Source organism: Zeugodacus cucurbitae, chromosome 5 (genome assembly GCF_028554725.1).
Source record: "Zeugodacus cucurbitae isolate PBARC_wt_2022May chromosome 5, idZeuCucr1.2, whole genome shotgun sequence".
Lineage (NCBI taxonomy): Eukaryota > Metazoa > Arthropoda > Insecta > Diptera > Tephritidae > Zeugodacus > Zeugodacus cucurbitae.
In genome coordinates, this window is record NC_071670.1 from 3,246,477 (window position 1) to 3,263,952 (window position 17,476).

At 36.5% G+C, this 17,476-nt stretch overlaps 1 long non-coding RNA gene across 1 annotated transcript; it reads right to left on the minus strand.

Annotated features, from left to right (window-relative positions):
- Positions 1-3,312: 3,312 nt before the first annotated feature.
- LOC114803562 (uncharacterized) lies at positions 3,313-4,309 on the minus strand. Its single transcript, XR_003752044.2, has 3 exons — positions 4,120-4,309; positions 3,867-4,010; positions 3,313-3,714 (listed from the first exon to the last, which is right to left on the minus strand). It is a non-coding gene; the product is annotated as an uncharacterized LOC114803562 (long non-coding RNA).
- Between the last annotated feature and the right edge of the window lie 13,167 nt (positions 4,310-17,476).

Here is a 17,476-nt window from a genome sequence, read left to right on the forward strand (position 1 = left end):
TTGAAAAATATGTTTTTGTTATTTTTAAAGAAAAATTCTTAAAAATTCAGTAAATAATTTACTTTTTTCGTTATTTTGGGCTATTAATTCTGCCAACTGCCGGCTGAAATGTTATACATCTGAGGGAGCGCTTCAGTTTTTTATTTTTATCTAATGTCAAATCTAATGTCAAATCAGCTGTCAAATCTGCTGTCAAATCTGCTGTCAAATCAGCTGTCAAATCTAATGTCAAATCTAATGTCAAATCTAATGTCAAATCTGCTGTCAAATCTAATGTCAAATCAGCTGTCAAATCTAATGTCAAATCAGCTGTCAAATCTGGAAAATGTCACCGGGCGGAAACCGGATGTGACCAACTTCCGGTCCCCACTTCCGATTTCCGGTTCCCAACTTCCGGTTTGGACCCCAAACCGGAAGTAGAGGACCGTTATTTTCCATTTCCGGTATCCGGTCTGGGCGAACTTCCGGTCCCGCCACTTCCCACTTCCGGTAATTCAAATTTGCCCCTTTGCATATGCAACACCATCGGGCAGCTCTGCCGCTCTGCCGGCGCCGCTGCCAAAAAAATGCATTTCAATTTGGTTCGAAAAACTGGGATTTCTACCAGGCGACCAGGAGCAGGCAGTAGGTAGCTGCCGAACAGAAAAATACGAATAACTTTTGAACGGCTGCTCGTAACGAAAAACCAAAAATGCCAAAATTTGCAGAATCGCATGCTCTATAATCCTGTATAATAAGATTTTTTCCAAGAATAACCAGAGATTTTAGAAAAATAAAAAATTGTTGCCAATCGCAAACTTTCAGCGAAAAAGTTGTTAAAACATCGGAATTTCGAGTTCTAACTTGCAAATATAGAAACTAGATGATTTTTTACCTTAAATGAGCATTTAAAGTTATATGAAATATTTCAAAATAAGAAGATATGGTAACACCTAAATCGAACACATTTCGGTGCATCAACCAGCGTTTGCACATAAGTAGAAGAAAAGGAGGATATAAAACTGAAGTAGAAAGTGAATAATTATGTGTATCAAACAAAAACAGTCGTCCAAACAACAAAATATTGCGAATATTGTGCAATAAATTATGCAATTTAGTGCAAACATTAAAAGTAAAGAATTTAATAAAAAATGTTGTTTTATTGAACATGTGAGGTACTCAATGGATGGCTAATGACACGGAGTAACTACTAACACCATTTCCTGAAACATATTTAAGCAAACGAATGCATCTTGAGTATAATTTCCATGAAAATTTGAGATTTCCAATACATTTTTAATTCTACAAATTCGCTGATAATCCCAGCATGGAATCTTCTTATATATTATTGTAGCCCATGCGATTCTACAAAATACGAAATTTAGAGCACCCAAATCCGACCTCTCGTTCAAAAGTTATAAGCATTTGCGTTTCGCTGCTGTCCGGCGCTGCCGACGTCGACTGCGGAAAAATGCATTTCAATTTGCAGCGAAAATGTGGGATTTCTACTAGGCGACCAGGAGCAGGCAGTAGGTGGCTGCGAAACACAAAAACGCGAATAACTTTTGAACGGCTGAACGGATTTGGATGATCTAAATTTTGAATTTTGCAGAAACTCATGCGCTACAAACGTATTGAAAAATATTGAAAATTGCGATTACGTAATATTTTTGAAAATTAAAAATGTGTTGCAAATCGCGAATTTTTGCACATTTTCAGCGAAAAAGTGGCTAAAACATCGGAATTTCGAGTTATAAGTTGCAAATATAGAAACTAGACGATTTTCTACATTAAATGATCATACACAAATCTATGAAATATCTCAACAAATAACTCATCAACCAACGTTTTCACATGCGTAGAAGAAAAGGAAAATATAAAAATGAAGCAGAAAATGTACAATTATTGTGTAGCAAACAAAAACATTCGTTCAAACAACAGAATATTGCGTATATTGTGCAATAAGTTATTTAATTTAGCACAAGCATTAAAAGTAAAGCATTTAATAAAAATTTTGTTTTATTGAACATGTAAGGTACTCAATGCATGGCTAATGACACGGAGTAACTACTAACACCATTTTCTGATACCTATTTAATCAAACGAATTCAATTTATGTGTAATTTCAATGAAAATTCGCCATTTTACACACATTTTTAATTCTACAAATTCGCTGATAATCCCAGCATGGAATCTTCTTAGATAATATTGTAGTCCATGCGATTCTACAAAATTCGAAATTTAGAGCACCCAAATCCGACCTCTCGTTCAAAAGTTATAAGCATTTGCGTTTCGCTGCTGTCCGGAGCTACCGACGTCGACTGCGAAAAAATGCATTTCAATTTGGTGCGAAAAATTGGGATTTCTACCAGGCGACCAGGAGCAGGCAGTAGGTGGCTGCGAAATAGAAAAATGCGAATTGTGGCCAAACGGTGGCACTTAGAGCCATGCGGTTTTTACTGGCCTCTTCACAATCGCATGGCCTATAAGTGTATAAAAAAATAGTTGTTGTTGTTGCACTGTAAACATTTATAAAAAATTCAAATATGTTGCAATCGGCAACAAATATGATAAAACAGCAGCAAACACCAGCAAATGCTAACTTTATGTGGACATTATGGACATAGAAAGTTGCAGGGAGGCCTGCAGATTATTCTGAATACCGTTATTGTTAAGTAGCGTCAATTTTTGTAACAGTTTGAAAGACTACTAACAGCAAAGATATTACTATGTTATATTATTAAATATTTAAATGATTTTAATCACTTTGGCATGGGGTTTGTGCCTTTAATATTTCGCCAAATTAATGTAACAATTTAAACAAAAAATCATCGAAAAATATTAAGAAACAACGAAGTTTTGGCAAAAAGTGTGATTAACATGGCCAATAACATTCCACTGTCCGCTAACATAACAGTCTGCACAGTTAACAGTGCGTTAACAGTATCAGGCAGAAATCCACCTGCTGCCATTTCTGGGTGCCTGGTGCATTTTGGCAAATTTGTATGGCGCATGAAAAATTCTTGTGCAGGGTGACTCCGATGAATGGAAATGAGTTTTTTTGTACAGGGAGGATGTGTTGCATGCTGTTTACAGCTATGTTAACGACATTGCAGGCGCATGCACGCGATTGAATATTTGTAGAAAATTAACGATTTTAAGCAAACAAATGCTGGGAAATTGATGGATATAATTTTCTAAAAGTATTTTTAATAATTTATTTAATATTTAAGGATGTATAAGTCGCTGTAAAATTTAATATTTCAATAAAACCTAAACAAATAAAAACAAAGAATATTTGTGCCATTTCTATTCGTATTCGCATTGTAGAGTATATTTTTATAATTATTAGAATTTTAAATAGTAAAAGCAGTAAAAAATTTATAAAAATAATGCAATAAATATTTTAATTAAAATAATAAATGTAATTGAATAATTTTTTGGTAAAATCCGCTGCATTTCTTTTACATTGTACTGCATCATAGGTGATATGCTACTACTAACTGCATACTATCAGCTAATACTACATTGTCTTCACAAGAACAATGCGTTAACAGTACAGTATTCCTCCTCCTGCTATTTCTGTGCGTCTGCTGCTTTTTGGCAAGTTTTAGTGGCGAACTCTAAATTTTTGTTGAGGCTGGATGGGCTCTGTTGATCGAACGCTAGCTGTAGGATTCGTGAGGGATCTGTTACATGCGTTTAGGACTATGTTGATGACATTGCTGGGGCATTCTGTGAATTGAAAAATAACATTTTTAATTACTAAAAATGGATTATATTAACATAAAATATTTTAAAGGAATTAGAAATTAATTTTAAAGAATATTTTTTTGTTATTATAAATAAAATAAATAAATATTAAAAATTTAAAAAAAAAATTTTACTTTTTTCGCAATTTCTTGGTCTTAAATACCTGCTGCAATGTAGATGATCTGAAAGGGTGCCGCAACTTTATTTATTTTCGTCTACGAAATGGCTTAACACACATTACTACATCAGTTAAGTGAACCAGCTTTACTCAGGATCAACTAAGAATGAAAAAAAATTAAATTAAATTACACTTTGTATATTTCTAAGATTGAAAAGCACTAAAAGAGAAAATAAATTGCAACATTTAAAATCAAACAAAACTAAAACCTTTTGTATCCTTTCATATGACTTCATATGGCTAAGCACTTCAATAACAATTGCCACACAAGATGGCGCCGTGATAACGTAGGAGTTTCAAAAGACTACAAATTATGATGGCGGCGAATTGATTTTTTTTTACAGAATAAAATTTTTGCTACTGTTGTTTTCACTATAGTATGGAGGCTTTAAATGCGGGTGAGTAAAAAGAGAAATACAAAATTATTATTTACTTGGCTTGCGGATTACAGTTTTAAAGTTCGGACTTGAATGTAATAAAAATAAATATAAACAGGCGCACAGTGGGCTGTTTTTAGAAGATACTAGATAGATCTTTTTTTGAATTTTTAAATGAATATTAATAAATTAACTAATAATAAATTAGTGACTAAGAAATAAGACATATATAAAATTTTGTTGACAAGTCCGAATAAAATAAATAAAAAATAAAAAAATTAAAATCAAAATAAAACAAGTAAGGAAGGGCTAAAGTCGGTTGTGACCGAACATTTTATACTCTCGCAATTTTATATTTGACCCAGATATACTTCATATATATGGTATAAAGTCCATTGAAAGTTGGAAACCATAATATTAGGTTAGAAGCACCGAGGCCCTTATGTTCGATTAATGGGGCCTTGAAAACCTATGGTCCGATTTCGGCGATTTTTAGAATGGGGCTGCCACACTATAAACATAGTATTAGTGCAAAGTTCTGCACCGATATCTTCACTAGTGCTTACTTTATATATTGTAAAGTAAACGATTCAGATTGTCTTCAAAGTTCTGGTATATAGGAAGTAGGCGTGGTTGTGAACCGATTTGGCCTATTTTCACAACATAACATTGGGATGTATGGAAACTATTACAAACCAAGTTTCATTGAAATCGGTTGAGTAGTTCCTGAGATATGGTTTTTCACCCATAAGTGGGCGATGCCACGCCCATTTTCCATTTTGTAAATTTGTAATTTGAGTGCTTCTATCTGCCATTTCTTATGTGAAATTTAGTGTTTCTGGCGTTTTTCGTTACTGAGTTAACTCACTTTTAGTAATTTTCAACCTAACCTTTGTATGGGAGGTGGGCGTGGTTATTATCCGATTTCAACTAATTTCATGGTGTGTAGTGGGGTACGTAAAAGAACTGACTGCAGAAAGTTTGGTTTATGCCCCTTCATAGTGCGATCCTTCATACCAAATTTTATTTCCATAGCTTTATTTATGGCTTAGTTATGGCACTTTAAGTGTTTTCGGTTTTCGCCATTTTGTGGGCGTGGTAGTGGGCCGATTTTGCTCAAGCAAGCAACCTTTCTATGGTGCCAAGAAACAAGTGTGCCAAGTTTCACCAAGATATCTTAATTTTTACTCAAGTTACAGCTTGCACAGACGGACGGACGGCCAGAGAGACATCCGGATTTAGGTCGAGTCAGGATTTCAGCCTCTTCCTGCTGGGAAGCTTATATTGAATTGAAGACCTTTCCTCTTCATCAGATTTAAATGCTTTGTATGAGCTCTTTCTCATTCTGACAGAGCTGCATGTATTAGTTAGTTATTTTACAGAGCCACTCAAGGGTTTTTTTGGGTCCTACTACGGCGGTGAGATACAGTAATTTGTTTTCTAGAATTCGACGGTAAGTAAGTATCTTCTCGAGGATTGATCTTTTCTAAGGTTCATATGGGGTTCAACTATTATCTTGACCATGCACCTCAATATTCGGCACAGACGTAGATGGATTTGTATATTTAACAGAACTAAGCTAAATTCAGCCGTTAGCACAGACATTGAATCTTGAAGAAATATTCTCACACCGATAATGGAAACTTGGAAGCTTCTCCATTGATCCTCGAAGATCAGATTCACCAGTTTCTCCGGAGATCTAACTGATGACTTTGCGCAGGTGATTGAAAAAGTGACAGCAGGTCTTCATTTTTATTCCAACTTCCGGATTTCAAACAGTTTATAGATGGACGGATACCATCCTTATCTTCTAGTCTAGTCTCTAGTCTCGTCTGATAATAATTTAGGGTTTAAAGGCAGCGAATAGCAATTACCCGCTTGAAGAACAACAAAGCAGCGGGGGCCGATAGATTACCGGCAGAACTATTCAAATACGGCGGCGAAGAACTGATAAGGTGCATGCATCAGCTTCTTTGCAGAATATGGTCGGAAGAAAGCATGCCTGACGATTGGAATCTCAGTGTGCTCTGCCCAATCCATAAAAAGGGAGATCCCACAATCTGCGCCAATTACCGTGGGATCAGCCTCCTAAATATCGCATACAAGGTTCTATCGAGCGTATTGTGTGAAAGACTAAAGCCCACCGTCAACAAACTGATTGGACCTTATCAGTGTGGCTTTAGACCTGGAAAATCGACAACTGACCAGATATTCACCATGCGCCAAATCTTCGAAAAGACCCGAGAAAAGAGGATCGACACACACCACCTTTTTGTCGATTTTAAAGCTGCTTTCGACAGCACGAAAAGGAGTTGCCTTTACGCCGCGATGTCTGAATTTGGTATCCCCGCAAAACTAATACGGCTGTGTAAATTGACGTTGAGCAACACCAAAAGCTCCGTCATGATTGGGAAGGACCTCTCCGAGCCGTTCGATACCAAACGAGGTTTCAGACAAGGTGACTCACTATCGTGCGACTTCTTTAACCTGATGCTGGAAAAAATTATAAGAGCTGCAGAGCTAAACCGAGAAGGTACAATCTTCTACAAGAGTGTACAGCTCCTGGCGTACGCCGATGATATTGATATCATCGGAAGCAACAACCGCGCCGTTTGTTCTGCTTTTTCCCGCATGGATAAGGAGGCGAAGCGAATGGGTCTGGTGGTGAATGAGGACAAGACGAAATATCTCCTGTCATCAAACAAACAGTCGGCGCATTCGCGTCTTGGCTCCCACGTCACTGTTGACAGTCATAACTTCGAGGTCGTAGATAATTTCGTATACCTGGGAACCAGCATCAACAACACGAACAATGTCAGCCTCGAAATCCAGCGCAGAATAACTCTTGCCAACAGGTGCTACTTTGGACTGAGTAGGCAATTGAACAGTAAAGTCCTCTCTCGACGAACCAAAATCAAGCTCTACAAGTCGCTTATCATTCCCGTCCTGCTTTACGGTGCAGAAGCTTGGACGATGTCAACATCAGATGAGACGACACTAGGAGTTTTCGAGAGGAAAATTTTGCGCAAGATTTATGGTCCTCAGAACATTGGCAACGGCGAATACCGCAGACGATGGAACGATGAGCTGTACGAGTTATACGACGACATTGACATAGTTCAGCGAATAAAAAGACAACGGCTACGCTGGCTAGGTCATGTTGTCCGAATGGACGAAAACACTCCAGCCCTGAAAGTGTTCGATGCAGTACCCGCCGGAGGAAGCCGAGGAAGGGGAAGGCCTCCACTCCGTTGGAGGGACCAGGTGGAGAGCGACCTGGTTACACTTGGGATCTCCAACTGGCGCCGAACTGCGAAGGAGAGAGACAGGTGGCGCACTATCGTCGATTCGGCTATAACCGGCTAAACGGTTGCAACGCCAATCACATACATACATTAAAGGCAGCGACTTCCAACATCCCTTATTACTAAAGCTGTTTTTCACACCGTCAACCACAAAACCGTGTTGTCAAGGATCAGAGAACTTGGTATATCGCATTAAGGATTCTGACATCACCTACTTTATTTTCATTTTTTCTTCCGACCACTATTCGCAGAAAGCCTCCCACTGTGCGTTCATTGCGAGCAACCGATGCGTACGTCTTTTAAGTGACCCTTGTTGCCTTCATTAATTTGCCACAGACGCCAGTGAAGATGACGTTGCGCTTGATGGTACAAAACGCTTCGCTGCTGCCACAAGCAGCCATAACAAGAAGCTCAAAACTCAACTGCACTCACAAGCTCTTGCGCCACTTTCAGTCACTTTGGCCACTTTGACCGTTATGATGGCTGGCCAATTTGGGAATTCGTAAACTTGCTTGAAAAATAGAAACAAAAACCAAACAGCAAGAGCAAGAGCAACAGCAAAAAATTAAAAATTTTCATTGAAATCACGCTGTTGACCACTTTACGAAGCAGCTGACCGTTAAGCTGTCGAAAAAGCCGAAGTTGAAGAAAAAGAAGAAGACGGGGCTGATGAAGCTACCAAGTCGACAAGTGGCTGTGGATTGTCGGCGAAGGATTCTTATGAGTGCCATTGACACGGACGGAGGTGATGGACGGAGGCGGCAGTGTGTGTGAGTCTGGGACTGAGCGCTGAGAGAAATGGAGGCAGCGAAAAGACGGAGTGGTATCTGGTGATAGAGGAAAGCAGCGGACCGTGGTGAGCACAGTTGGAGAGTTCGGAGTATTTTGTTGAAATTTGAACAGAAAAAAAGCGCAACAACTACAATTAACACCCATTTTTTTGCAACCAATTAAAAATTTTCGAAACTCTGCCAGCCAACAACACCGCCAACATTGACCACAACAGCATAACCCGCAGTATTGAAGTCATTTAAGTTTACACCTCGTTTGGCAGAGTGATGAGACGCATACATATTTACAACAGCAGATGTAAAAAGTGATTTCGATATAGATCCACTAAGGTGCATCTTAATAGGGTTCCGGGTTCTGAATTTCCTTGCTAAGCCTCATTTTAGGTAACTCGGGGATTTGAAAAGATGCATTTATGTATAGTTTTAACAGCAAGAATATGTAAACAGTCGAAAAATATAGTTTTCTAATTAATTCCGAAAAATTTCGGGGTCCCGAAATGCATAAATCCAAACTGACAACAAAATTATTAAATTCTATATCTGTGTATGAAAATACATTAACTAATTCAAAACCCAAAACCCCAGAACCTCAATTAACAACTGTAAATATATAAGAAAAGCCTAAAAATAGAGTTTTGTTACTACTCTCGAAATTTTTCGAGGTCCCGAAATGCCTAAATCCAAAACCGAAATCCGTTCGTATCAAAAATCTGGAAATTTTGAGCCTTAGTCGGCAAATACATTAATTATTTCGTGATCCCGAAGCTTATACTTTCAAAACCCTAAACCACAAACTACCAAAAAGTATTTTGAGACGAATTCTCAGTACTCAACCATCATTCAATAACCAAAATGCAGTGCGCCTTAATGTATGCAATGCTTGTATGGAACGCAGAGTTGCATTTCGGTGCACATGCTACCGGCAGCTTTGCACTTTTCATTAGATGCGTTGGCTACCCAAAATTATGTTGCGTAAAAATTAATTGCCCGCATACGCCAACGCCATAAACAAAATCGAAATGAAGCTGAAAACAACAAAAACAAAAGCACAACAACAACACACGAATCCGGTAAATACAACCGAACTACAACTACAATAAATGTCACAAATAAATTCACACCGTTAGCTGTGTAACAAGCGCCTCGATTTGTAGCAAATCTGTGTGCGATTTTCGGCAAATCAGTGAGCCTTCGCTCTGGCCTGGTTTATGGCGTTGCTATGCGCCTCGATGTAGGCAACAAGCGAAATTAATTGCATTAAGCGGTTGCTGAGCGGCGCGAGTGTCAACGACGACGGACGACAAAGCAATTTACGCGCCAGCGATGGACGTGAGTGAAAGTGCAAAAAACGTACGCCCATATACTCGTAACTGTAAAATCACAATAGTTTCGCGGCGCGTTTCGCTGCAGCCTGCACTAAACGTGTTGTACGTCGTCTTCAAAAAATCACGCTGTCCGCCTATAAATTTCACACTTAAAACGAGTTTACAACGACATTTGTTCACGGCTTTTTGTTTTGTTGTCGTCAGTTTTATTGCACTTTGCCGGGTTTTACGTGATTTTGTTTTCTTTAAGTTTCTTTTTTGCTCGTTTATTAGTTCTTTGTCGCTTTTGAACCCTATTATGCGGGGAGGTAAAGGATAACTTAGTGTTTGTTAGTCCTTGGTTTTCCGATAGAAATTGAGTACAGAAATTATTTGTAGAAACCGAGTGGAGATTTCGATCACTATGAGTCCGACCCATATGACTTTCAAACGTGCGGTATCCAAGCAGTTTTGGTTATCTGTGTCTTTTGAGCCCAAAGATCCATTTGAGGTTAAGTATAACTTAGTATCTGTTATTTCTTGGGTTTCGATCTCACGAAGTCCCATAAGACCAAGCCATATGTTTTTCAAACCTACGGAGTGCAAGCAGAAACCACTCAGTTTGTTGAAACTGTGTAAGAACGTGCCTAATAGTTTAAACCCGACGAGCTGAGGAATCATTTAAATTTAAACTATAACGAACTCCTTTCTCAGTGAAGACTATTTTGATATGTCAAAGGTATGATATTTATATATTATACCAATCTCTTGGATCCGAACTCACATATAGTCGTAGTCATTATCGGAAACTCGGAAGCTCAGGTAAAGGAAAGTGTTTAGACCTCAACGTGGTTAGATTTTTTCGGATTATTTACAAGTATGAAGTTTTTATTATATACATGATGGTTCCAGCTACTTTAGTTCGAAGAGAAGTCATTCAGTGCTACGGGCGACCGGTTGAGAAGTATCTATTATGTTATTGTGTGATAAAACAGATACTGTTAAAGTCAAAGTGTGAAGCAAATCTACTTAAGGAGCGTCTGTCTTAAAAAAAAAGTTGGAAGAGCTACCTTAAATGCAGTCTCGTAATGAAAATGTGTACAAACATGAAATGTAAAGGAGACTATGGGACCTACACAGATGCATTGTGAGATTCCGCAGTAATCCTAACAACATTGGTTGTTCCGACCAAATTCCGAGTCTTGCTGGACTTCAATTCCTAATCAGCACAAGCTATGATACCAAAAGCTTGCTTTATACGCATTATTTCAGCAGCTCTGCGATGATGGCTAACTTTTGGACAGTAATAAAAGTCGGTAAGCGCTTTGATGTCTACAGCTAACATATAATTCCCCGCACTGTCTGTGTAATGTTATTTCTTGGCATTCCTCTTCAACACTCGTACTCTCTTGCATTCTGTGTTTAGGCTCTAAGCCATCTCGATTTGACCAGCTCCGCTGACTTGTGCTCCGCTGGGCATACAACTTTTCGTGTTGAGTTGCAACAGCAGCTGTGCCAGACAAATTCTCATTTTCGCATTCAAACGTGTCCGGCGGTTTCGACTGTCGGCGCCGTTGCTGCTCCGACGGCTGGTGAGATATCGGTCCCAGCACATCAGCAACACTCAGTTTTTTAGCACTTTCTTCTTTCCTTTTTTCTCGAGTATTGAGACTGTGTATTAGCGGCCAAATGGCCTCATCGCTTCCGGTCACGTACATCGGATTCACTTGCGTCGTTGCACTGAAGGCCACGAAGGACGTGTTGATAGATGGTTGTGTACAAATGTTCTAGCGAATGGCGAGGCTGCTAACGGCCGAAGTAGAACGGATGTTTAAGGAGCACCAGAAAAGTTATAAAGTTATGAAAGTATGGAAAATTATCAGGAGTTTGGTTTGTTCTTTAAGACGATTGAATTTTGACTACTTACTCTTATCACCCTGCCTTGGAAATTAATATCGAAATCATAGACGAATTACTTGTATGCAACAAACAGGACCTTTGTTCTCGGTTCAACTTTGCGAAAGCTAACTTCAAAAAGATTAATTGTGAACTTTCTAAATTGACTTGGCCTGATTATAGTGGTAATATTGAATTAAATGTATCACATTTTAATGAAACAATTTTTAATATTTTTGAAAGATTTGTTCCGAAATGTTTTATTATCAAAAGAAAAAGTTCAAATTTGTGGTATTCGAATGAGCTATGTAAATTAAAAAATAAAAAAGCTCGTGCTTTTAAACTTTATAAAAGAACTGGAGCTCTTGTTGACTATTTAAAATATTCTAAATTGCGTCGTCAGTTTGAGGAACTTAACAAAAAATGTTATAAAAACTACATAATCAAAGTAAAAAATAATATTATTCGTAATCCGAAATTGTTTTATGGTTTCGTTAACTCCAAACGCAGGATTTCAAATTTTCCGTCCGCGATGAAATATAAATCAACAATGTCATGTGACAATTATATTATTTCTAATATGTTTGCAGAATTCTTCAAATCCAATTATTGTTCAAACTACCCTATGAATGTGCCATATCATCAAGTGTTATGTCCGAGTACTGTAATTAATACACCAATTATTTCTGAAACAGATGTCTTAAATTATTTAGTTACGTTAAAAGATTCGTTTAAATATGGCCCTGATATGATTCCCTCAAGCTTTCTTAAAAATTGCGCAAAATATATCTATCTGCCCTTAACTAAGCTTTTTAACCTATCTCTTAAACAAGGTATTTTTCCGTCAATGTGGAAAAACTCTTTTATATTACCTTTGCATAAAAGTGGAGTTAGATCATCTGTTGAGAACTATAGGGGGATAGCTAAAATGTCAGCTATACCCAAACTTTTTGAAGCTATTGTCACTGACCAAATAACTTTCTTAATCTCTCCTTTAATTTCATTCTCTCAGCATGGATTTTGTAAAGGGAAATCTACAGTAACTAACTTGCTTGAATTTGTAAACCATGTGTCAATGGGTTTTAGGGATAATAAGAATACTGATGTTATATATACAGACTTTAGTAAAGCATTCGATAGAGTAAACCACTCAATTCTTTTGCAAAAACTGAATCTTCTTGGTTTTCAACCAAGACTTCTTGAATGGGTATCCTCATATCTTACTAACAGAAAACAACAAGTTTTATTTAATAATACTTTATCCGATTCAATTAGTGTCACTTCAGGGGTTCCACAGGGTAGTCATCTCGGCCCGATTCTGTTCTTGTTGTTCATCAATGATATACCTTCAGTAATTAAGTTTTCAGAAATTTTATTATATGCGGATGATGTAAAACTTTTTAAATCATATACTTCTCATAACGAAAGGACTGAGTTGCAATCGGATTTAAATAATTTAGTTACTTGGTGTCACAAAAATGATATGCCACTGAATCTTAAAAAATGTAAAACGATGTGCTTTTCCCGTAGAACTGTTGATCTTTCCCCCTATGTAATAAATAACTTCAGTTTAGAGCAAGTTTTTAGCTTTGTTGATTTAGGAGTTAATATGGACCCTAAACTAAATTTTAATTCTCATGTAAATTCAATTGTCTTAAAAGCTAAAGGTGCTCTTAGCTTTGTTAAACGTTGGTCTAAAGAATTTAGTGATCCGTATATTACTAAAATTCTTTTTACAACATTGGTAAGGCCTATATTGGAGTATGGTTCTGTGGTATGGAATCCTAGCTATCAATCCCATTCTGATAAGCTTGAGTCCGTTCAAAAACAATTTTTACTTTTTGCTTTAGGCCACTTACATTGGGATTCAAGATTGAATCTTCCCCCGTATACTAGTCGTTTAAAACTTATAAATCTTCCCACACTCACTAGTCGCAGAGAAATGCTAGGTATAATTTTTCTAGTAAAACTTCTGAATGGTTTAGTTTGTAGTTCATTCCTTTTGTCTGATATTAAGTTTAATGTCCCATTGCGTTCATCCAGGCAGTTTAGACCATTATTTCTAAAATCTTCTAGAACAAATTTTGAGTTAAATGAACCATTCTGCCGAATATGTCATGATTTTAATTCGCATTCCAGCACATTTGATCCATCTGACTCAATATTTAGCATCAAAAAAACTATTTTGTCTTCTCTTAATAAATAATATTCAGAAATTTTTAACTTTTTGTTTTTATAAATTTTTAAATCTCAGCTGTTGAAATGTTTCTTTCTGTAGCTGAGCAGTTTGAGAACCGGACGCTTAAAAATCTCTTGCCTTTCTAGACTCGGCAAATTCCGCTCGTATGCGGACTGCGCCCCACGCGTCGGTTGGGCGGGAGGAGGGTAATCGTTTGGGTTAATAATAAGGTTAGTAGAATCCAGCTTTGTAGTATGAGTTTCTCAAAGATCAATGAAAATATTTATTACGGGGCAGCGAGTTTTATTGAGTTAGAAATACCGTTAGGCAAGGAATAAAGGCCGAACTACAACGACGACTAAGCTTGCCAACCGCGAAGCTTATATACGACGTAAACCTTTATTGAAGCTGGATTTTTAGTCGGTTATATGCTAAGTCTTGCGATTAAGTAGTCTATTTTGAGATAATACTGGAGTTAATCCAATAAAGAACTGTACTGATTTCAGCGGAATCTAGATCGAGCAATACAGCAGTCCAGCCTGGTTTCAATCTTTGTGCAAGTCCTAGTTTTTGTACTCATATAGATTTTAAATGTGAGGTTCTTAGAATAAGTCCTTTAGGGAAAGCTTTATAGTCTTTCTCTAAATTTGAAATTCTTCGATTCGTAGATTCGAAGATTCGTAGTTTTGGCGACTTCTACTAAAGCAAAGTGGTGAATACCTATCCGAACACTAATCAAATCGAGTCTAACGAATAGCGAAGCATTATTTCGACCCAGTTGTCGTACTCATATGGGTTTTAAAGTCAAATCTAGCGGGTTTCTTGAAAAAAAAAACTTAAGGGAAAGATTTGTGACTCTCTCTCTAAATTTAGTCTTTTTTGGTAAAAAGTTCCGAAAGGAAAAACTGATGAAGACCTATCCGAGCAGTAATAGAATCAGGTCTAACGAATACCGAAACCTTATTTTGGTCTTGAATATGGCTTTTTTTAGATATGGGCGATTATAACCTCACTTATAAAGTTTTAAATTATATTAAGTTCAAAAAAATTAGAAATATTTTTATAAGGTTCAAATCAAACCACTTTAAATAAAGAATAAGAAATTGACTCACATGTTTTTCCGGCTCGACATCCATAAATACTTCCTCACCCGACTTGCTGCACTCATTAAGACTCGTGTACACCAATTCATAGTCACATAAATCAACTTGCAACACTTTATGCAGTTAGCAGTCAGTTGTAGTGTTAATGAAGTAGTTTTTTGCCAAATTAGTCAGTTCTTTCTTCGAAACTGCTTCTGCTGCTTCAGCACTCATAATCACCTTTTTGCCTCTTGCGGCGCTTCTGAGTGTGTCTTCTCTGTATGCTGAGGGTGCATATTTTGTCGTCGGGTGCCAAGTGCCGAGTGCCGTGCAAAACTTTGCTTGACTTATTGCATTTTCGCCTTACTTTTAATTGCATTTGTCGTACAAGAACGGTGTGATAAACAGCCTGCAAGCAAACAAGGAAAAAAATTAAAGAAAAAATAATATTAAAATGAGAATGAGTTGGAAGCAGCGGCGGAGGTTGGAGTGCAATAAATGGGAAATAAACAAGCTTGTAAGTGAATTTGTAAATAAGTACAGTTAAATGTACAGTTATACTACAGTTATCTAAGTTTTGTTGCACAAATGCACAGTTGCGCCGTAATTTGTATTTAATGAGCGGTAAAAACGACAGCAGTTGAAGCGAATACTCGTTAAATCGTATTTACAACAACAAACATAGTGACTACCGCTGCAGTCCGGTCCAGCTAATGGCGTGTAAGAGATACCGCGTGAAGTGATAAGTGGCGTAGACTAAGTGAAATGCCGAATGCGACAGGAACAATAAAATTTGTGTGGCTTATAGTTGCTTTCGAGAGAGTAATGGAAAGACTTTATATGCGAAAAAAAAAATAATTTTTCTGAAAATTTAAAGTAAAAAAAATAATAATTAAAAATAAATGATAAAATAATATAAAAATTTAAAAAAATTTTTGAAAAAAAGAAATGTAATTCAATTAAAAATTTATATATTAAAAAAAAAATAATAATAATAAAAATAGTGAAAAAAAAAATTAAATCAAGAAAAAAATAAAATTTTTATAATTTTTTTGTTTTGTAAAGTAATGGAAAGACTTTTCATCCGCAAAAAATGTGTTTTTATGAAAAAAATAAAATCAATAGAAAATAAAATTAATAAAAAAATATTATTAAATAATTCAAAAAATATAATTAAAATTAATTAGCAATTGATTTAAAAAATATTTGAAATATATATATATACATTATTTTAAATTTTCTTCAGGCGGAAATATTTGTAAACACTCCATTTTCAAAAAATTAATACGATCTATATAGATTATTTTTCAATAAAAAATTGTTACTTTTGAAGAGTCCTTTAATTCAAAATTTTCATACTGTTTTCTTAATTTTCCAAGATGTTTTCATCACATTTTTCCAACAATTTCCTATTAAACATTTTGTCCTTCTCTTCACATTTTTCTGTTTCACAATTTCCAAATTTATTGATTGCCGCTCAAACTCAGCACTTGTAGTTCGCGAAATTATTTGCATAACGCTAAACTTTAATTTCTTTCTTTTGTTTTCTGAATTGTTAACAAGCAGCGCTTCTCTGTTTTGGAAACGTGAAGTATTTACATTTTAATTAAATATTCTTATATATTTCTCACGCATTGATCCCATGCCTGCTGGTAGCAGAAAGTAAAATAAATATAATTAATAAAAAACAATACAGTGAAGTTCAGTAAAAAGTATAAAAATAGAAGACACAAGATTTCTTGTACTAAAAGATTTAACACCGCTCATAAAATCACATCAAATCAACTTTCGAAACAACATCACATCACATGAACATGAAGCTGTTACCCACACCTGCTGGCTGTGCTCTTTTTACAATGCTGGCTGCAAGATCACATATTATATATAAGCTCTATCTCGATCATGTCTCAGATCACATCACATCGTCTATAGTTGTCACACATCCATTTGCGTTATGCATGAAAAGTGTCTGCTCTGCGTTTATCCCACGTTTATCCGATCACATTATATCGATCTAAGAAAGTCACCTTATAAGCTCTAACTCAGTCATGTCTCATCATCCCCTAATTGTTGTCACTTTGGCGTTTCCCTGGCAAGGTGCCTCATATATAGAGTTAATGGCTTACAAGATCACTTCATAGTTTTATGATCACATCATATTCGACGCAATCATGTCTCCGATAAAGTGGCATCCACTTATAAATGTGAACTGAGTGTTACACAAAGAAGGTGCGTGCATTTCTTATATATAATTAGTGGGCTACAAGATCACTTCAAAGTACTCAAATCACATCATATCGATCACTGATAGTCACTCAAATATAAATCAGGTGCTGGTAAAATATTACTTATAAATATCACCTCTTCAAACCACATCAAATCAATTCATATAAGTGTGGCGGGAAATGAGAGGACAGCTCTAGATAACTGCTGACAAGATCACCTCCTGTTTATCAGATCACATCGATTAGAGAAAGTCACCTGTATATGCGTTAGATCAACTCATACTAGTCTCCTTCATGCTACCCAAGGTGGCTGCACTTCTTATACGAGTATAGAGCGAGAGCTTCCAAGATAATTTCAAAGTTTTCAAATATCGATAAGTGATTTTCACTTGAATAAAAACTAGAAG